At 40.9% G+C, this 22752-nt stretch overlaps 1 protein-coding gene across 4 annotated transcripts in view; it reads right to left on the bottom strand.

The window, feature by feature from the left end:
* Positions 1-22225, bottom strand: part of LOC139750902 (uncharacterized) — a 465731-nt gene extending 443506 nt beyond the window's left edge. Inside the window, exon 1 of one of the 4 annotated variants that reach the window (XM_071665783.1) lies at positions 22130-22225. The gene's annotated coding sequence lies outside the window, so the exon portion shown is untranslated. Of the gene's footprint in view, positions 1-21100; positions 21275-22129 lie in introns of those variants that run through there. The other 3 variants (XM_071665785.1, XM_071665781.1, XM_071665782.1) reach the window with 3 other exon arrangements.
* Positions 22226-22752: the final 527 nt, after the last annotated feature.

The following is a 22752-nucleotide window of genomic DNA, read 5'->3' as shown; positions in this document are numbered from 1 at the left end:
AAGTTTGAATGGAGAAAAACTGGAGGAAGTAAAGTGTTTTAGATATCTGGGAGTGGATCTGGCAGCGGATGGAACCATGGAAGCGGAAGTGGATCATAGGGTGGGGGAGGGGGCAACAATCCTGGGAGCCTTGAAGAATGTGTGGAAGTCGAGAACATTATCTCGGAAAGCAAAAATGGGTATGTTTGAAGGAATAGTGGTTCCAACAATGTTGTATGGTTGCGAGGCATGGGCTATGGATAGAGTTGTGCGCAGGAGGATGGATGTGCTGGAAATGAGATGTTTGAGGACAATGTGTGGTGTGAGGTGGTTTGATCGAGTAAGTAACATAAGGGTAAGAGAGATGTGAGGAAATAAAAAGGGCGTGGTTGAGAGAGCAGAAGAGGGTGTTTTGAAATGGTTTGTGGACATGGAGAGAATGAGTGAGGAAAGATTGACCAAGAGGATATATGTGTCGGAGATGGAGGGAACGAGGAGAAGTGGGAGACCAAATTGGAGGTGGAAACATGGAGTGAAAAAGATTTTGTGTGATCGGGGCCTGAACATGCAGGAGGGTGAAAGGAGGGCAAGGAATAGAGTGAATTGGATCGATGTGGTATACCGGGGTTGACGTGCTGTCAGTGGATTGAATCAGGGCATGTGAAGCGTCTGGGGTAAACCATGGAAAGCTGTGTAAGTATGTATATTTGCGTGTGTGGACGTATGTATATACATGTGTATGGGGGTGGGTTGGGCCATTTCTTTCGTCTGTTTCCTTGCGCTACCTTGCAAACGCGGGAGACAGCGACAAAGCAAAAAAAAAAAAAAAAAAAAAATAAGAAAATAAAACATTGGTGAGAGGACAAGAGCAAAGGAAGGAGTAGCACAACTCCTGAAACAGTTGTTGTGGGAGTATGTGATAGAGCATAAAAAAGTAAACTCTAGATTGATATGGGTAAAACTGAAAGTGGATGGAGAGAGATGGGTGTTTAGTGGTGCTAATGCACCCGGCCATGAGAAGAAAGATCATGAGAGGCAAGTGTTTTGGGAACAACTGAGTGAGTGTCTTAGCAGCTTTGATGCACAAGACCTGGTTATAGCGATGGGTGATGTGAATGCAAGGGTGAGTAATGTGGCAGTTGAGGGGATAATTGGTGTACAAGGGGTGTTCAGCATTGTAAATGGAAATGGTGAAGAGCTTGTAGATTTGTGTGCTGAAAAAGGACTGATGATTGTGAATACCTGGTTTAAATAGAGAGATATACATAAGTATATGTATGTAGTGGTGATGTGAGAAGGAGATGGAGTGAGTATTTTGAAGGTTTGTTGAATGTGTTTGATGATAGAGTGGCAGATACAGGGTGTTTTGGTCGAGGTGGTGTGCAAAGTGAGAGGGTTAGGGAAAATGATTTGGTAAACAGAGAAGAGGTAGTGAAAGCTTTGCGGAAGATGAAAGCCGGCAAGGCAGCAGGTTTGGATGGTATTGCAGTGGAATTTATTAAAAAAGGGGGTGACTGTATTGTTGACTGGTTGGTAAGGTTATTTAATGTATGTATGACTCATGGTGAGGTGCCTGAGGATTGGCGGAATGCTTGCATAGTGCCATTGTACAAAGGCAAAGGGGATAAGAGTGAGTGCTCAAATTACAGAGGTATAAGTTTGTTGAGTATTCCTGGTAAATTATATGGGAGGGTATTGATTGAGAGGGTGAAGGCATGTACAGAGCATCAGATTGGGGAAGAGCAGTGTGGTTTCAGAAATGGAAGAGATGGGTGGATCTGGTGTTTGCTTTGAAGAATGTATGTGAGAAATACTTAGAAAAGCAAATGGATTTGTATGTAGCATTTATGGATCTGGAGAAGGCATATGATAGAGTTGATAGAGATGCTCTGTGGAAGGTATTAAGAGTATATGGTGTGGGAGGAAAGTTGTTAGAAGCAGTGAAAAGTTTTTATCGAGGATGTAAGGCATGTGCACGTGTAGGAAGAGAGGAAAGTGATTGGTTCTCAGTGAATGTAGGTTTGCGGCAGGGGTGTGTGATGTCTCCATGGTTGTTTAATTTGTTTATGGATGGGGTTGTTAGGGAGGTAAATGCAAGAGTTTTGGAAAGAGGGGCAAGTATGAAGTCTGTTGGGGATGAGAGAGCTTGGGAAGTGAGTCAGTTGTTGTTCGCTGATGATACAGCGCTGGTGGCTGATTCATGTGTGAAACTGCAGAAGCTGGTGACTGAGTTTGGTAAAGTGTGTGGAAGAAGAAAGTTAAGAGTAAATGTGAATAAGAGCAAGGTTATTAGGTACAGCAGGGTTGAGGGTCAAGTCAATTGGGAGGTGAGTTTGAATGGAGAAAAACTGGAGGAAGTGAAGTGTTTCAGATATCTGAGAGTGGATCTGGCAGCGGATGGAACCATGGAAGCGGAAGTGGATCATAGGGTGGGGGAGGGGGCGAAAATCCTGGGGGCCTTGAAGAATGTGTGGAAGTCGAGAACATTATCTCGGAAAGCAAAAATGGGTATGTTTGAAGGAAAAGTGGTTCCAACAATGTTGTATGGTTGCGAGGCGTGGGCTATGGATAGAGTTGTGCGCAGGAGGATGGATGTGCTGGAAATGAGATGTTTGAGGACAATGTGTGGTGTGAGGTGGTTTGATCGAGTGAGTAACGTAAGGGTAAGAGAGATGTGTGGAAATAAAAAGAGCGTGGTTGAGAGAGCAGAAGAGGGTGTTTTGAAGTGGTTTGGGCACATGGAGAGAATGAGTGAGGAAAGATTGACCAAGAGGATATATGTGTCGGAGGTGGAGGGAACGAGGAGAAGAGGGAGACCAAATTGGAGGTGGAAAGATGGAGTGAAAAAGATTTTGTGTGATCGGGGCCTGAACATGCAGGAGGGTGAAAGGAGGGCAAGGAATAGAGTGAATTGGAGCGATGTGGTATACCGGGGTTGACGTGATGTCAGTGGATTGAATCAAGGCATGTGAAGCATCTGGGGTAAACCATGGAAAGCTGTGTAGGTATGTATATTTGCGTGTGTGGACGTATGTATATACATGTGTATGGGGGGGGGGGTTGGGCCATTTCTTTCGTCTGTTTCCTTGCGCTACCTCGCAAACGCGGGAGACAGCGACAAAGTATAATAATAATAATAATAATAATAATAATGTATGTAAGTAGGAGAGATGGCCAGAGAGCGTTACTGGATTACATGTTAATTGAGAGGCGTGTGAAAGAGAGACTTTTGGATGTTAATGTGCTGAGAGGGGCAATTGGAGGGATGTCTGATCATTATCTTGTGGAGGCAAAGGAGAAGATTTGTAGAGGTTTTCTGAAAAGAAGAGAGAATGTAAAGAAGGTGGTGAGAGGAAGTGAGCTTGGGAAGGAGACTCGTGTGAGGAAGTACCAAGAGAGATTGAGTGCAGAATGGGAAAAAGTGAGAGTAAATGACATAAGGGGAGTGGGGGAGGAATGGGATGTAGTTAGGGAAGCAGTGATGGCTTGCGCAAAAGATGCTTGTGGCATGAGAAGCGTGGGAGGTGGGCAGATTAGAAAGGGTAGTGAGTGGTGGGATGAAGAAGTAAGATTATTAGTGAAAGAGAAGAGAGATGTGTTTGGACAATTTTTGCAGGGAAGTAGTGCGAATGACTGGTAGATGTATAAAAGAAAGAGGCAGGAGGTCAAGAGAAAGGTGCAAGAGGTGAAAAAGAGGGCAAATTAGAGAGTATCACTAAATTTTGGGGAGCATAAAAAGATGTTCTGGAAGGAGGTAAATAAAGTGCGTAAGACAAGGGAGCAAATGGGAACTTCAGTGAAGGGTGCAAATGGGGAGGTGATAACAAGTAGTGGTGATGTGAGAAGGAGATGGAGTGAGTATTTTGAAGGTTTGTTGAATGTGTTTGATGATAGAGTGGCAGATATAGGGTGTTTTGGTCAAGGTGGTGTGCAAAGTGAGAGGGTTAGGGAAAATGATTTGGTAAACAGAGGAGAGGTAGTAAAAGCTTTGAGGGAGATGAAAGCCGGCAAGGCAGCAGGTTTGGATGGTATTGCAGTGGATTTTATTAAAAAAGGGGGTGACTGTATTATTGACTGGTTGGTAAGGTTATCTAATGTATGTATGACTCATGGTGAGGTGCCTGAGGATTGGCGGAATGCGTGCATAGTGCCACTGTACAAAGGCAAAGGGGATAAGAGTGAGTGCTCAAATTACAGAGGTATAAGTTTGTTGAGTATTCCTGGGAAATTATATGGGAGGGTATTGATTGAGAGGGTGAGGGAATGTACAGAGCATCAGATTGGGGAAGAGCAGTGTGGTTTCAGAAGTGGTAGAGGATGTGTGGATCAGGTGTTTGCTTTGAAGAATGTATGTGAGAAATACTTAGAAAAGCAAATGGATTTGTATGTAGCATTTATGGATCTGGAGAAGGCATATGATAGAGATGCTCTGTGGAAGGTATTAAGAATATATGGTGTGGGGGGCAAGTTGTTAGAAGCAGTGAAAATTTTTTATCGAGGATGTATGGCATGTGTACGTGTAGGAAGAGAGGAAAGTGATTGGTTCTTAGTGAATGTAGGTTTGCGGCAGGGGTGTGTGATGTCTCCATGGTTGTTTAATTTGTTTATGGATGGGGTTGTTTGGGAGGTAAATGACAAGGCATTGTTTTCAGATATTAAATGTGAATGTGGTACAGTAGGGTTGAGGGTCAAGTCAATTGGGAGGTAAGTTTGAATGGAGAAAAACTGGAGGAAGTAAAGTGTTTTAGATATCTGGGAGTGGATCTGGCAGCGGATGGAACCATGGAAGCGGAAGTGGATCATAAGGTAGGGGAGGGGGCAACAATCCTGGGAGCCTTGAAGAATGTGTGGAAGTCGAGAACATTATCTCGGAAAGCAAAAATGGGTATGTTTGAAGGAATAGTGGTTCCAACAATGTTGTATGGTTGCGAGGCATGGGCTATGGATAGAGTTGTGCGCAGGAGGATGGATGTGCTGGAAATGAGATGTTTGAGGACAATGTGTGGTGTGAGGTGGTTTGATCGAGTGAGTAACGTATGGGTAAGCGAGATGTGTGGAAATAAAAAGAGCGTGGTTGAGAGAGCAGAGGAGGGTGTTTTGAAATGGTTTGGGCACATGGACAGAAGGAGTGAGGAAAGATTGACCAAGAGGATATATGTGTCGGAGGTGGAGGGAACGAGGAGAAGTGGGAGACCAAATTGGAGGTGGAAAGATGGAGTGAAAAAGATTTTGTGTGATCGGGGCCTTAACATGCAGGAGGGTGAAAGGAGGGCAAGGAATAGAGTGAATTGGATCAATGTGGTATACCGAGGTTGACGTGCTGTCAGTGGATTGAATCAGGGCATGTGAAGCGTCTGGGGTAAACCATGGAAAGCTGTGTAAGTATGTATATTTGCGTGTGTGGACATATGTATATACATGTGTATGGGGGTGGGTTGGGCCATTTCTTTCGTCTGTTTCCTTGCGCTACCTCGCAAATGCGGGAGACAGCGAAAAAAAAAAAAAAATGTTTTGGAAGGAGGTAAATAAAGTGCATATGACAATAGAACAAATGGAAACATCAGTGAAGGGGGCTAATGGGGAGGTAATAACAAGTAGTGGTGAAGTGAGAAGGAGATGGAGTGAGTATTTTGAAGATTTGTTGCATGTATTCGATGATAGTGTGGCAGATACAGGGTGTTTGGATCGAGGTGGTGTGCAAAGTGAGAGGGTCAAGGATGATATTGCAGTGGATTTTATTAAAAAAAAAAAAAAAAAAAGGGGTGACTGTGTTGTTGACTGGTTGGTAAGGATATTCAATGTATGTATGGTTCAAGTTGAGGTGCCTGAGGATTGCCGGAATGCATGCATAGTGCCATTGTACAAAGGCAAAGGGGATAAGGGTGAGTGTTCAAATTACAGAGGTATAAATCTATTGAGTATTCCTGGGAAATTATACGAGAGGGTATTGATTGAGAAGGTCAAGGCACGTACAGAGCATCAGATTGGGGAAGAGCAGTGTGGTTTCAGAAGTGGTAGAGGATGCGTGGATCAGGTCTTTGCTTTGAAGAATGTATGTGAGAAATACTTAGAAAAACAGACGAATTTGTATGTAGCATTTATGCATCTGGAGAAAGCATATGACAGAGTGGATAGAGATCCTTTGTGGAAGGTATTAAGAATATATGGTGTGGGAGGTAAGTTCCTAGAAGCAGTGAAAAGTTTTTACCAAGGATGTAAGGCATGTGTAAGAGTAGGAAGAGAGTTAAGTGATTGGTTCTCAGTGAACGTCGGTTTGCGGCAGGGGTGCATGATGTCCCCGTGGCTGTTTAATTTGTTTATGGATGGTGTTGTTAAGGAGCAGAATGCAAGAGTTCTGGAGAGAGAGAGGCAAGCATACAGTCTGTTGTGGATGAGAGGGCTTGGAAAGTGAGTCAGTTGTTGTTCGCTGATGGTACAGCCCTGGAGGCTGATTCTGGTGAGAAACTGCAGAAGTTGGTGACAGTTTGGTAAAGTGTGTGAAAAAAGAAAGTTGAGAGTAAATGTGAATACGATCAAGGTTACTGGGTTCAGTAGGGTTTAGGGACAAGTTAATTGGGAGGCAAGTTTGAGTGGAGAAGAACTGGAGGAAGCAAAGTGTTTTACATATATGGGAGTGGATTTGGCAGTGGATGGAACCATGGAAGGGGAAGGAAGTCACAGAGCTAGGGAAGGGGCGAAGGTTCTGGGAGTGTTGAAGAATGTTTGGAAGGTAAGCATACAGTCTGTTGTGGATGAGAGGGCTTGGAAAGTGAGTCAGTTGTTGTTCGCTGATGGTACAGCCCTGGAGGCTGATTCTGGTGAGAAACTGCAGAAGTTGGTGACAGTTTGGTAAAGTGTGTGAAAAAAGAAAGTTGAGAGTAAATGTGAATACGATCAAGGTTACTGGGTTCAGTAGGGTTTAGGGACAAGTTAATTGGGAGGCAAGTTTGAGTGGAGAAGAACTGGAGGAAGCAAAGTGTTTTACATATATGGGAGTGGATTTGGCAGTGGATGGAACCATGGAAGGGGAAGGAAGTCACAGAGCTAGGGAAGGGGCGAAGGTTCTGGGAGTGTTGAAGAATGTTTGGAAGGTAAGAACGTTATCTCGGAGTAAAAATAAAGAAACAGTGGTTCCAACAATTTCATATGGTTCTGAGGCGTGGGCTACAGTTAGGGTTGAGCGGAGGAGGATGGATGTGTTGGAAATGAGATGTATGATGACAATATGTGGTGTGAGGTAGTTTGATCGAGTAAGTAATGAAAGGATAAGAGATGTGAGGTAGTAAAACGAGTGTTGTTGAGAGAGCAGAAGAGGGTGTATTGAAATGGTTTGGTCACATGGAAAGAATGAGGAAGGAAAGATCGACAAAGAGAATATATGTGTCAGAGGTGAAGGGAACGAGAAGTGGGAGACCAAATTGGAGGTGGAAGGATGGAGTCAAAAAGATTTTGAGTGATTGGGGCCTGAACATACAGGAGAGTGAAAGGCATGCAAGGAATAGAGTGAATTGGAATGATGTGGTATACCGGGTCAACGTGCTGTCAATGGATTGAACCAAGGTATGTGAAGCGTCCGGGGTAAACCATGGAAAGTTTTGTGGGGCCTTGATATGGAAAGGGAGCTGTGGTTTTGGTGCATTACACATGACAGCTAGACACCGAGTGTAAACGAGTGTGGCCTTTGTTGTCTTTTCCTAGCGCTTCTTCGCACGTGCGCAGGAGTGCCATTTTCAAGTGTGGCAGGGTGGCAATGGGAATGGATGAAGGCAGCAAGCATGGATATGTAAATGTGTATATATATGTATATGTCTGTGTATGAATATGTATGTATACATTGAAATGTATAGGTATGTATATGCGTGTGTGGGCGTTTATGTATATACATATGAATGTGGGTGGGTTGGGCCATTCTTTCGTCTGTTTTCCTTGCGCTACCTCATTAACACGGGAGACGGCGACAAGTATAATAAATATATAAAACATTCTTAACAATATGTGTCTACTTCTAGAATTTGTGTTCTCCAAATCACACCTCTCATCATTTAATTGTTATGTGTTCTCAACATGCTCTCTGAAATCTAATTTCTCACTTATGATGAAACCCAAATATCCTATATTTGTTTCAAATTCCAAAACACTCTCTGTTGGACCTTTGCATAGTACCACCAAAGTATTCTTCCTTGTTCCAAAAGTTGTGTGGTCAAATCTGTCATCATCAAATTCCATCAGGTTTGTTTCTGCCCAGATGTAAATTATGTTCAAGTCTTTTAGTATCTCCTTTTGATCAGTCTCTGATACAATCATTTAGTTTTATCTAGTGTCATCATTAAACCTCCTTATCATGCTTTCCTTTACTTCACTGTTGATATCTGATATCAATGAGGATAATGCCATTCCTTATGATACCCAGATAAGACATCTTCCTTCTAAGATATGGATCCATTTGCTACCACTGTAAATTTTCTGTCAGTTAGAAACTCTTTAACTCATCTAACCCTTAATGTTTTATTTTGCTACTCACTCAAGCAAAATTCTGTAGTTTGCTTTGTCCATTTCTTTCCTTGGATTAAATTTTCAAGTGTCATCGCAATGAGTTAATAATCTGGTGTGCATAATTTTTCCCGACACAAATCCATGTTGGCTTTTATTTATGTAGCTGTCCATGGATGGTTTAACATACATATGTTCTTTTATCACTTCTAAAGATATTCACTGCAAGTGATGTCAAGCTAATGGTCTGTATTGCTTAAGAATTAGCTTAGTGTCACATAGGCCAATTTATGAATGTCTACAACTCTGCTTTCATCCAAACTTTGCCTTAATAATATCATTGGTTTCCCTCTTGCTGTTTTTGTCTTTTTCAGGAGTATAGCTGAGATTCCATCTGGTCCTGTGGCCGAACATTCTCTAAGCTGATCAGTCACTCTGATTATATCTACTAATATTTTGGTATATATGAATGCATTTTCCTCTTACTAGTTACAGTTTATCTCTGCTTCACCTTATGTTTCGAGCTTAATGATTACTTGGCTTAGTCTTTTACATTATATTTTTGTGCCAGAAGGTACTGTCCACAAAGACATCATTTCAATTTGTACTTAGGATCCTTTAAATGATCTTTTCCTACTCTAATATGTCACAATGAAAATTCATATCACTCAACTCAGTTGTTCTCTGCAGCTGTATCACATTCACATTTAATATCTGAAAACAATGCCTTGTCATTTTTAAAAATACTATCTCTCACACTGCTTCCCTCTTGTTGGTTTTTTATTCATCTGCAAAAGGCTGAATGGTCTACACAGATTAATTAGTCACCAAGGCTGTTCTATTTCATCTATTAATCCATTATTCTTTCTTTTATAATTGTACCTACATCCAAGTATGGCACCTACATCCAAGTATGAAGTCTGTTGGGGATGAGAGAGCTTGGGAAGTGAGTCAGTTGTTGTTCGCTGATGATACAGCGCTGGTGGCTGATTCATGTGAGAAACTGCAGAAGCTGGTGACTGAGTTTGGAAAAGTGTGTGGAAGAAGAAAGTTAAGAGTAAATGTGAATAAGAGCAAGGTTATTAGGTACAGTAGGGTTGAGGGTCAAGTCAATTGGGAGGTGAGTTTGAATGGAGAAAAACTGGAGGAAGTGAAGTGTTTTAGATATCTGGGAGTGGATCTGGCAGTGGATGGAACCATGGAAGGGGAAGGAAGTCACAGAGCTAGGGAAGGGGCGAAGGTTCTGGGAGTGTTGAAGAATGTTTGGAAGGTAAGCATACAGTCTGTTGTGGATGAGAGGGCTTGGAAAGTGAGTCAGTTGTTGTTCGCTGATGGTACAGCCCTGGAGGCTGATTCTGGTGAGAAACTGCAGAAGTTGGTGACAGTTTGGTAAAGTGTGTGAAAAAAGAAAGTTGAGAGTAAATGTGAATACGATCAAGGTTACTGGGTTCAGTAGGGTTTAGGGACAAGTTAATTGGGAGGCAAGTTTGAGTGGAGAAGAACTGGAGGAAGCAAAGTGTTTTACATATATGGGAGTGGATTTGGCAGTGGATGGAACCATGGAAGGGGAAGGAAGTCACAGAGCTAGGGAAGGGGCGAAGGTTCTGGGAGTGTTGAAGAATGTTTGGAAGGTAAGCATACAGTCTGTTGTGGATGAGAGGGCTTGGAAAGTGAGTCAGTTGTTGTTCGCTGATGATACAGCGCTGGTGGCTGATTCATGTGAGAAACTGCAGAAGTTGGTGACAGTTTGGTAAAGTGTGTGAAAAAAGAAAGTTGAGAGTAAATGTGAATACGATCAAGGTTACTGGGTTCAGTAGGGTTTAGGGACAAGTTAATTGGGAGGCAAGTTTGAGTGGAGAAGAACTGGAGGAAGCAAAGTGTTTTACATATATGGGAGTGGATTTGGCAGTGGATGGAACCATGGAAGGGGAAGGAAGTCACAGAGCTAGGGAAGGGGCGAAGGTTCTGGGAGTGTTGAAGAATGTTTGGAAGGTAAGCATACAGTCTGTTGTGGATGAGAGGGCTTGGAAAGTGAGTCAGTTGTTGTTCGCTGATGATACAGCGCTGGTGGCTGATTCATGTGAGAAACTGCAGAAGTTGGTGACAGTTTGGTAAAGTGTGTGAAAAAAGAAAGTTGAGAGTAAATGTGAATACGATCAAGGTTACTGGGTTCAGTAGGGTTTAGGGACAAGTTAATTGGGAGGCAAGTTTGAGTGGAGAAGAACTGGAGGAAGCAAAGTGTTTTACATATATGGGAGTGGATTTGGCAGTGGATGGAACCATGGAAGGGGAAGGAAGTCACAGAGCTAGGGAAGGGGCGAAGGTTCTGGGAGTGTTGAAGAATGTTTGGAAGGTAAGCATACAGTCTGTTGTGGATGAGAGGGCTTGGAAAGTGAGTCAGTTGTTGTTCGCTGATGATACAGCGCTGGTGGCTGATTCATGTGAGAAACTGCAGAAGTTGGTGACAGTTTGGTAAAGTGTGTGAAAAAAGAAAGTTGAGAGTAAATGTGAATACGATCAAGGTTACTGGGTTCAGTAGGGTTTAGGGACAAGTTAATTGGGAGGCAAGTTTGAGTGGAGAAGAACTGGAGGAAGCAAAGTGTTTTACATATATGGGAGTGGATTTGGCAGTGGATGGAACCATGGAAGGGGAAGGAAGTCACAGAGCTAGGGAAGGGGCGAAGGTTCTGGGAGTGTTGAAGAATGTTTGGAAGGTAAGCATACAGTCTGTTGTGGATGAGAGGGCTTGGAAAGTGAGTCAGTTGTTGTTCGCTGATGATACAGCGCTGGTGGCTGATTCATGTGAGAAACTGCAGAAGTTGGTGACAGTTTGGTAAAGTGTGTGAAAAAAGAAAGTTGAGAGTAAATGTGAATACGATCAAGGTTACTGGGTTCAGTAGGGTTTAGGGACAAGTTAATTGGGAGGCAAGTTTGAGTGGAGAAGAACTGGAGGAAGCAAAGTGTTTTACATATATGGGAGTGGATTTGGCAGTGGATGGAACCATGGAAGGGGAAGGAAGTCACAGAGCTAGGGAAGGGGCGAAGGTTCTGGGAGTGTTGAAGAATGTTTGGAAGGTAAGCATACAGTCTGTTGTGGATGAGAGGGCTTGGAAAGTGAGTCAGTTGTTGTTCGCTGATGATACAGCGCTGGTGGCTGATTCATGTGAGAAACTGCAGAAGTTGGTGACAGTTTGGTAAAGTGTGTGAAAAAAGAAAGTTGAGAGTAAATGTGAATACGATCAAGGTTACTGGGTTCAGTAGGGTTTAGGGACAAGTTAATTGGGAGGCAAGTTTGAGTGGAGAAGAACTGGAGGAAGCAAAGTGTTTTACATATATGGGAGTGGATTTGGCAGTGGATGGAACCATGGAAGGGGAAGGAAGTCACAGAGCTAGGGAAGGGGCGAAGGTTCTGGGAGTGTTGAAGAATGTTTGGAAGGTAAGCATACAGTCTGTTGTGGATGAGAGGGCTTGGAAAGTGAGTCAGTTGTTGTTCGCTGATGATACAGCGCTGGTGGCTGATTCATGTGAGAAACTGCAGAAGTTGGTGACAGTTTGGTAAAGTGTGTGAAAAAAGAAAGTTGAGAGTAAATGTGAATACGATCAAGGTTACTGGGTTCAGTAGGGTTTAGGGACAAGTTAATTGGGAGGCAAGTTTGAGTGGAGAAGAACTGGAGGAAGCAAAGTGTTTTACATATATGGGAGTGGATTTGGCAGTGGATGGAACCATGGAAGGGGAAGGAAGTCACAGAGCTAGGGAAGGGGCGAAGGTTCTGGGAGTGTTGAAGAATGTTTGGAAGGTAAGCATACAGTCTGTTGTGGATGAGAGGGCTTGGAAAGTGAGTCAGTTGTTGTTCGCTGATGATACAGCGCTGGTGGCTGATTCATGTGAGAAACTGCAGAAGTTGGTGACAGTTTGGTAAAGTGTGTGAAAAAAGAAAGTTGAGAGTAAATGTGAATACGATCAAGGTTACTGGGTTCAGTAGGGTTTAGGGACAAGTTAATTGGGAGGCAAGTTTGAGTGGAGAAGAACTGGAGGAAGCAAAGTGTTTTACATATATGGGAGTGGATTTGGCAGTGGATGGAACCATGGAAGGGGAAGGAAGTCACAGAGCTAGGGAAGGGGCGAAGGTTCTGGGAGTGTTGAAGAATGTTTGGAAGGTAAGCATACAGTCTGTTGTGGATGAGAGGGCTTGGAAAGTGAGTCAGTTGTTGTTCGCTGATGATACAGCGCTGGTGGCTGATTCATGTGAGAAACTGCAGAAGTTGGTGACAGTTTGGTAAAGTGTGTGAAAAAAGAAAGTTGAGAGTAAATGTGAATACGATCAAGGTTACTGGGTTCAGTAGGGTTTAGGGACAAGTTAATTGGGAGGCAAGTTTGAGTGGAGAAGAACTGGAGGAAGCAAAGTGTTTTACATATATGGGAGTGGATTTGGCAGTGGATGGAACCATGGAAGGGGAAGGAAGTCACAGAGCTAGGGAAGGGGCGAAGGTTCTGGGAGTGTTGAGCTCTATTCCCATTTCTGCTGAGATTCTCCTCATTTGATTCTCTGATAAAAAAAGAATTCCACTGGTTTCTCAGTTTCTGTTGTAATAAAAATATGGGCAAAAAGAAAGAGATAATATCTACATACCTAAAACAAGATTTTGCCATGATGGCAGAGTTAGCACTAAGTGCTCATTGTGTGTTTCCCTACTATCAGCCTATATGCCTCCACACACTTCCCATACATGTCAATCCAAGGTTGATCAGATAACGACATTACACACTCATCAAGTTTCCCTTTAAACCCTTCTGTAAGTGTCCCTTGGGATGTTTCTTATTTCTCCTAGTACAATATCACTCAAATTAGGCTTTCCAACTTCTTAACCAAAGCCTAATATATCTTGTCAAAGCCCTTTTTGAAATGTTCTCAGGTATTACTCCCAACTTGATTCTGTACCTTCCAATATGACAGCCTCTTATATTCATAACTTTCTTCTTAATGCCCTCTCTCTGCTGCCATACATAAGTTAACATGTACTTTACTCTCCCCCTGTCTAGGCCATGCAGATTAAGCTCTTTCAACCTCTTGTGATAATTCATGCATTCCACTCCATTAATTTGACTTGTTAAGTGTTTCTTAATTCTCTCAACTGTATTTATTTCCATTTATTTGACTGATGCCTAAATAATGCAGCAATATTCAACTTTGCTTTTTATACATACGTTCAACATTTTCAACATTTCTTTTTTACCTCTCATTATGACAGTTCTCATTACTATATCACTCATTATTTAGCTTGACAGCACTATATTACCAATATACAGTAAACCCTTGATTTAACAGAGTAATAGGAGGAGGGAGTGTCCATTATAGATGAAAGTCTGTGAAATCTAATGTAACCTATGGGCCATTTTTCAATACAATATACAGTAATAGAATACACACTTCACACATTTTCGTTTAACTCCTCTATTACTTGATGCCTTTTTGAATTGTAAGGATTGCGAAATTATATAATAAATTAATAGTCACAATTCTCTGTATATAGCCTGACCATACGATAGGTTGAGGCAGATTGAGACCGAAATAAAGCAAGTATACCCCATGCTACCAAAAACAAGAGCAACATGAAATGCGCATGGTACATCATTTGAGATTTTCAAGTCTTTCATATTATCATTAATGTATTATTGTTTGCCAGATCCATCAAATCTGAAATCTATAATATCAGGGTCCATTAAATTGAGGGGTTTACTGTATTTTGAATTTTAAATCATTACTACAGTCACATTCCTTCTAGATCCTTGACAGTCTTTTCCCATTCAACTCTGTACACAAATGTCAATAAATCAGCAACCGTTACATGACTTTTTTGCTCAAATTTCTCTTTGTTACAGTTCATTATGTTTTCTTTTTCCCACTTATAAACTATGTTCAAGTCTTTTTCCAACATTTCTTTATCTGTTTCAGTTTGTGTTAATTTATTCATTTTTGCATCTTCTGCAAAGCACCTGACTACACTTTACCATCTTATCTATAATAGAGATCATTATCACCAATAAAAAAGAGGCAATACCCACCAACCTTAAGGACCATGAAATGAGTACCTATGGCACTCAAATATCATTCACTGGTATCTACAACAAGTGTTTATCAAGTTAAGAAAGTGAAACTTGTAACAGAAAATAAGTATGATGTACTGATTATAATTTTTCATTAAATAAACCTTATAGGGAGAAGAAATATAAAATCTATTTCCTTCTAAGATGGAGTAAACTTTAATGCCCATCTTCTCCCACTGTGGGGAACAGTCATGAAGGGGAGAAAGAGAGGGTGGGAGAGAGGAAAACAAGTAATACACTAGAGAAACAGATAAATTATCAAACTCTAAGAACAGAGAAATATTAAGAGAGTTAAGAGGTTAAAATATCTAACCAAAAAGAGTTGATAACCACTAAAATAAATGAAGAAACACAGGTAAGAGACATGAACAAGTGACTTCACTGGTCTGAAAAAACTGCAAAGCTTTTCTTAAAAGCTGTAGTACTAATTAAGCCGATCAGAAGCCAGTTATGGTATGGTAACACCTCCTTTCTAGCAAAAACAATTTGTAAGTAAACCAAATCAGAGGAGGAAATACTAGATGAAATAAATCTGTTTACAAAGAGAATTCATCTTATTATCTCTCTCTACCATCCACAAACAGGATCTGAAGGCCTGTGTAAATAAACAAACAGGATAGCATGGATGCACATAAAGGAGTAAAGAGAGAGGAAGAAAACTGACGTAACTAAGGTGAAAATGAGCATGGGAATAGATAAAGGAGAAGAGTCTGCAGCAGTCTGCCCAATACACTTTGCAGGACATCCCTCATGAATTGCATGTACTCTCCAATATGCACTGGTCCTTGGTAAATGTGATGGCAGAAACCCTGGTCGTCCAAGACAAACTGCTGGTGGCCACTGATTGTCACAATCCTGGGTAGGTATAGGTATAAAGGAAAAGAATCACCCTCCCACCACAAATGCAAAATGTTAAAAAACTGCAAGGTTTCTTGAGTGCCAATCCACCTGCAGGAGTGGTCCCTGCTCCTTAAAGACTAGATGATGCTGTATGTTGGAATTTCAGCCAGTTCAGCAGTGGACCACCAACCAGGGGGTTGCAAAAATAGCACAAAAATGTCTGTTTGACTTCAGTGATGAAGTTATGGGTTCTCTCTTTGGTGTTGCTACAGCCTCATATCTAGATAATATACACAAACACAGTATAGTATTTCATAAGTAGGCTTAGGAAAAAGTTTTGAAAGCAGTGGAAGAAACACATAAGAGCATCAACAAGGTAAATTACATAACCCTTATCATCAATAACATAAGCAATCAAAATTTAGCATATCACCACGTACAAATCAGATTATACTTATTAAGGTGTTAAGAGATGTCCTCTTAGACCAAACTAACTATTTACACTCTTACCATCTAACATCCTCCTTGAACTATTAGTGACAGCTAGACTTAAGTGGAATTTACATTTCTCTCACTTTAAAGCCTTTAGAAAGTTCTATTACCATCTCATGGAAGCATTTATTGCCCACAATCATATTTGGGTCAGCATACTTTCAAAACAAGGACCCAATACACTTTTTACCATTTCATCCCTGTCCCTTTTTTTGTGACAAAATACATCAGGTGGATACATCTAAAAACAGAATGTTACTCTCTTTTGATATGAAAACAATAGCTCATGCAATTAGATCTATCTATCCATATCTCTGAGCCATGTTCCAACAGGAAGTCCCTCAAGTGGGTGGCCACAGCATTAGAGTCCCCATAACTAGTGAACTCCAATGCTGTTTCTTAGCCTTATGTGCCTCACCCTTAACACGCCACTGGCAAAGGCCAACTCTACCACAATGTTTGCAGAGGCTCCTACCAAATGTTTCTTCCAACTACTACAATCTAATGCTCCTACCTCATACTTCTACCTAATGCTCCTATCATTTTACCAAAAGGCAGGGATAGCACACAGTGCTCAATGCAGGAAAATCTAGAATTATGAAGAATGGGCTGAGTGAGTTAAGTGTTATGTATGACATGGAGAGATTGTATGCTTGTTGACAGAATGCCAGTAGTCCACTGTGGATAAGGTAAAAAGAAAAGACAGCTACCTGGCTCAGAGGATTCAAACTTGACAACCCCTGAAGTGCTGGCTCACTACACAGCCATCACTAATCCTCCCAAAACCCAGTCAGGTAGTACTAGTAATATAACTCCCTGGTTGTTGCTGCCTTCCAAATACTACCTACGCATGCAGCTATAAACAACTCCTAATGGTATGAAAGAGGAATAGATGATATTTCCATTTGTCATGCCCACATTCTGGGGTTCCATTCATTCCTAGAGTGTTCCTTTGAGTCTGCCATTATTATGAATTTTAGTGTATCTGAGAGATGTAAGTTTATATATAGCCAAGAGAATTCTCTTGCTCATCTCCACTCTGTTAATACTGTACCAATGATCTATTTTTCCTGGTTGAGATGCTCACTATCATAACCTGAATTGGAACCTTAACTTCTGAAAGAGCACCTGTACTTGTACTAACAGCTTATACAGCACCTAACTATTGCGGTTTGAGATGTAAAAAATGTGACTAACATGATATAGACATCTGATATTCTGTCACCACATTCAAGACTTGTATAACCTACCAGATTTCAACACAACAGATAGATATTACATTTATGTCCATGTAACAGTAACTGACTGGTTCTAAGCCATGTCATCTGTTACCATTTCATCTGAAACCACATATTCCATTGTTCACGCCTGTTATAGACCTACTTATCTCCCTCCTCCTAGTGACCGTGGTTGCTTACTACATTGTAAAGGTTCTTGTCAAGAAATAAAAGAGTAAGAAACCTACCTGAAGAGAGGGGATGGCTTTGTAGCTGATAGATTTTTTAACCCTCTCTTACACAATATTCTTTGGTTGTAACTATGTAAACATTTGAGTTACTGGAATTATGAAGATGAATGTACTTTATTCTATAAAGTGTTTACAATACTAGAATGGGTGTTACTGGGTTCCATCCCCAAGAGATTAAACCACAAATTAACTGGAGTCTACCAAATATGTAATGATTCAGATGTCTAAAAATAAATTCTGATCTTTTCTTTGTGCTAATCTATTCCTTGATATAAGAATGAACAATACTTTTTACACTAGCAACATTTAAGTAAGGTAAATCTCAGAAAAGAGGTAGTGAAAGCTTTGCGGAAGATGAAAGCCGGCAAGGCAGCAGGTTTGGATGGTATTGCAGTGGAATTTATTAAAAAAGGGGGTGACTGTATTGTTGACTGGTTGGTAAGGTTATTCAATGTATGTATGACTCATGGTGAGGTGCCTGAGGATTGGTGGAATGCGTGCATAGTGCCATTGTACAAAGGCAAAGGGGATAAGAGTGAGTGCTCAAATTACAGAGGTATAAGTTTGTTGAGTATTCCTGGTAAATTATATGGGAGGGTATTGATTGAGAGGGTGAAGGCATGTACAGAGCATCAGATTGGGGAAGAGCAGTGTGGTTTCAGAAGTGGTAGAGGATGTGTGGATCAGGTGTTTGCTTTGAAGAATGTATGTGAGAAATACTTGGAAAAGCAAATGGATTTGTATGTAGCATTTATGGATCTGGAGAAGGCATATGATAGAGTTGATAGAGATGCTCTGTGGAAGGTATTAAGAATATATGGTGTGGGAGGAAAGTTGTTAGAAGCAGTGAAAAGTTTTTATCGAGGATGTAAGGCATGTGTACGTGTAGGAAGAGAGGAAAGTGATTGGTTCTCAGTGAATGTAGGTTTGCGGCAGGGGTGTGTGATGTCTCCATGGTTGTTTAATTTGTTTATGGATGGAGTTGTTAGGGAGGTAAATGCAAGAGTTTTGGAAAGAGGGGCAAGTATGAAGTCTGTTGGGGATGAGAGAGCTTGGGAAGTGAGTCAGTTGTTGTTCGCTGATGATACAGCGCTGGTGGCTGATTCATGTGAGAAACTGCAGAAGCTGGTGACTGAGTTTGGAAAAGTGTGTGGAAGAAGAAAGTTAAGAGTAAATGTGAATAAGAGCAAGGTTATTAGGTACAGTAGGGTTGAGGGTCAAGTCAATTGGGAGGTGAGTTTGAATGGAGAAAAACTGGAGGAAGTGAAGTGTTTTAGATATCTGGGAGTGGATCTGGCAGTGGATGGAACCATGGAAGCGGAAGTGGATCATAGGGTGGGGGAGGGGGCGAAAATCCTGGGGGCCTTGAAGAATGTGTGGAAGTCGAGAACATTATCTCGGAAAGCAAAAATGGGTATGTTTGAAGGAATAGTGGTTCCAACAATGTTGTATGGTTGCGAGGCGTGGGCTATGGATAGAGTTGTGCGCAGGAGGATGGATGTGCTGGAAATGAGATGTTTGAGGACAATGTGTGGTGTGAGGTGGTTTGATCGAGTGAGTAACGTAAGGGTAAGAGAGATGTGTGGAAATAGAAAGAGCGTGGTTGAGAGAGCAGAAGAGGGTGTTTTGAAGTGGTTTGGGCACATGGAGAGGATGAGTGAGGAAAGATTGACCAAGAGGATATATGTGTCGGAGGTGGAGGGAACAAGGAGAAGAGGGAGACCAAATTGGAGGTGGAAAGATGGAGTGAAAAAGATTTTGTGTGATCGGGGCCTGAACATGCAGGAGGGTGAAAGGAGGGCAAGGAATAGAGTGAATTGGAGCGATGTGGTATACCGGGGTTGACGTGCTGTCAGTGGATTGAAGCAGGGCATGTGAAGCGTCTGGGGTAAGCCATGGAAAGCTGTGTAGGTATGTATATTTGCGTGTGTGGACGTATGTATATACATGTGTATGGGGGGGGGGGTTGGGCCATTTCTTTCGTCTGTTTCCTTGCACTACCTCGCAAACGCGGGAGACAGCGACAAAGTATAATAAAAAAAAAAAAAATAAATCTCATTTCAGCCTTTTGGTACTTACATATAAGAAGCAAAGTAAAATGTCTTAGGCATTACATTGCACATGAGGCCCTTCATATGCAACCATCCTGCAAATGACTGACAACAAACAATACTATGACACTTTGCCCAGCTTTTATAGAGCTTTGTTTGTTTTGTTAATCAAATTATAGCCTTCATAAACTCTGGAGGTTGTGAACAAAATGCTGGGTGGATGTCTGCTGTCAACCATCTAAAGGATGGTTGTTTGCAAAGGGTTTCATGGAAGCTTGAAGCCCTAAGCAAATTACCTAGGAATGCCACAGTCATCCCTCGCGTTTGTGTTACAGTTGATAGGCTTTGATGAAGTGGTACCATATGATTCCATACAGTAATGCAGACATCTGAATTCATCCTACATATCTGGCACTCCAGTCAAGCTGTATTTACCATTTAATGTCTCACCCAGAGGATACCATCTCAGTAATAAGGGAAATCAGCCAATACTATAGCACACATGTGTATTACAGAGTTCAAAAAGTCATTCTTTTTTTTTCATTGTTCTATTTCACAAAACTTTTACTATTAAACCCAACATTTAAACTCTATTTCATAACCCTCCTAAACATCAGCTAATCTATCCTCTATATAAAGGACAAATTAGTGATAATAAAGGACTCTCACTCTCAAATTCTTTTTCAATAACAAAACAATTACTCCATAAGAGTGGCAGCCTCTTTCTAATACATTATAAACTTGTTCATTAACTCTATTACAAAATTTACCACTTTACTTTGACAATGCTGTTAGCTTTGCATATTGGGTTACATTATTCTGTAATAACACTGCAGTGTTTGTAGAACAGATAATCAATTGTGAGTCATGATCATGCACTTCATTTCTGAACAATTTAAAAAAGCAATTAAGGTTAAGTAAATCAGAGAAAATGGGGGGCCATTTTATGTAATATACTTATAAAATATCAACACCTAACCTCACGTGGTAAGTGAAATTAAAATAAAACTAAAACTATACATTCATCCACTGCTGGAGTTTGCAAGACCATTTGCTGTGGCGTCTAATTGCTGACATCTCTGGGGTAATGCTAGAAGTACTCAATCATGGCTGTCACTTTGTTTCTCGACTACAATACCAAAAATCAAGAAAAGCCTTAGCTGCTATGGAGGTTATGCCAATTTCTAAGGGCTCTAGTGATTAATTAACCCTAAATCTTCCCTTACAGACTATCATACATCCATTAAATATTCTTAATCATTCAGTACAATAAAATACTCTAAACCATGTCACGCAACAGTATTCCCTAAACACAACTTAGAATAGCAGAAATGTAATTCCTCACAATTACAAGCTATCGGCGAAGTGAATCTTTCTGTTGAATCACAAGATAATTCATAAAACTAAATTATTGGGAAATAACGAAATATTCGTGATCGAGGTGTTTCAGACGTCGGCATCTTCTTGTTATTAGTGGTCAAACTAAATCACTGACAACTTAAGAACGTAATCAAGGACCAGCTAACTAGTATGTTGACCAGCTAAAGAATATGTGTTCTCTTAACAGATAATAATTTCCAAATAATATCTAACTCTCATGACAGTTCAGTCGTGTCTGTCTGAAGTGAAACCCCTCCTTCACCCCCGGAAAGCAGCAGTACAAGACTAACTCACAGTTAACAGTGTCTTAACAACTCTTCCATCATATCATTACCTTCCCATCATAGGTACACAGGTGGGCCCACTAAGCCACACATTTCCCGCTTGATACAAACTTTTCCACATCAAAACCAAAACAATAACATTCTTGACCAATCAGAAAAGATCAACATTCTCGACCAATCAGAAAACAATAACCTTCTCGACCAATCAGAACACGTTGAGTCTGGGAAAGGTCTTGCATTATCGTTAGGAGAGGAAAGTGTTCGAAAGCTTTTCGCAAGATTGGAGAATTACATTTACTTTTTCTAATATATCTAATATGAATCAATAAAACTCTACCTATTTTATGTTTAAGAACTTCAAATAATTACCTGATATAACGGAAGGTGTGATATATCATAGTAGAAAAAAAAACTTTTTGAAGCACTCCAAAGCCGGATACGCGTTTGAAAGAATTTGTTGACATGATGCGAGAACATATATCAGGAGTGGCTCGTTATGACTCCTAAACCACACATAAAACACTGATAGCCATAACCAAAGATAATTTCATTCTATCAGTCAAGATTATAAAAGCCCTCAAAAGTTCCCTAGAAATGTCTTGAATATGACGAAAATTATATCAATATCAATAAATTATATCACACCCGATGAGTACCTTATGTGTCTTTCTACCTGTGTCAAGTTACCATTAATCTATTGAGGTGACTCTAACTGGCAGCTCAAATTACCCAAAGTATGTTTTATTCTTGGCAAATCACATGACGAGAGCTGTCAGGTAGCAAGTTTCCAAGGCATCTGCAGCAACTTAATGACTCTCAATAAATTATCACTTTACTAACAACGTATTCTTTTCAGAGTTGCCAATTCAAAATTTCAGATGACGCTAGATTCAACCCCAAAAAAGCACTAAAAATTGTGCTAAACTTATCCAAATGACTGCGAAAAAACAAATATGATCTTCGAATGATTTCTGCGCTTTGACGCGCAAGATTATTAATAACATGTACAACTGAATGCTTGAACACTAAAACACTCAACATTATTCCAGAACTTCTAATTCCCGACCCGTAATGTGTTCGTCCTCGGTGTCCTGGGGTTGTGGTGGTTTATGTGAGGGTCCTGGTTGAGGTTACGATGACACGTGTATGCTTTCAATGACCAAATGATTTTTAGCACTTTCCTAGGCAGTTTATAATAATCATAACAACAGTTTCCTTTGAAAAATGTATGTGAGAAATACTTAGAAAAGCAAATGGATTTGTATGTAGCATTTATGGATTTGGAGAAGGCATATGATAGAGTTGATAGAGATGCTCTGTGGAAGGTATTAAGAATATATGGTGTGGGAGGCAAGTTCTTAGAAGCAGTGAAAAGTTTTTATCGAGGATGTAAGGCATGTGTACGTGTAGGAAGAGAGGAAAGTGATTGGTTCTCAGTGAATGTAGGTTTGCGGCAGGGGTGTGTGATGTCTCCATGGTTGTTTAATTTGTTTATGGATGGGGTTGTTAGGGAGGTGAATGCAAGAGTTTTGGAAAGAGGGGCAAGTATGAAGTCTGTTGGGGATGAGAGAGCTTGGGAAGTGAGTCAGTTGTTGTTCGCTGATGATACAGCGCTGGTGGCTGATTCATGTGAGAAACTGCAGAAGTTGGTGACTGAGTTTG

Source organism: Panulirus ornatus, chromosome 10 (assembly GCF_036320965.1).
Source record: "Panulirus ornatus isolate Po-2019 chromosome 10, ASM3632096v1, whole genome shotgun sequence".
In the NCBI taxonomy this organism is placed as follows: Eukaryota; Metazoa; Arthropoda; class Malacostraca; order Decapoda; family Palinuridae; genus Panulirus; species Panulirus ornatus.
The sequence above is the reverse complement of the archived record's forward strand: the minus strand, read 5'-3'. Positions and strand labels throughout refer to the sequence as shown.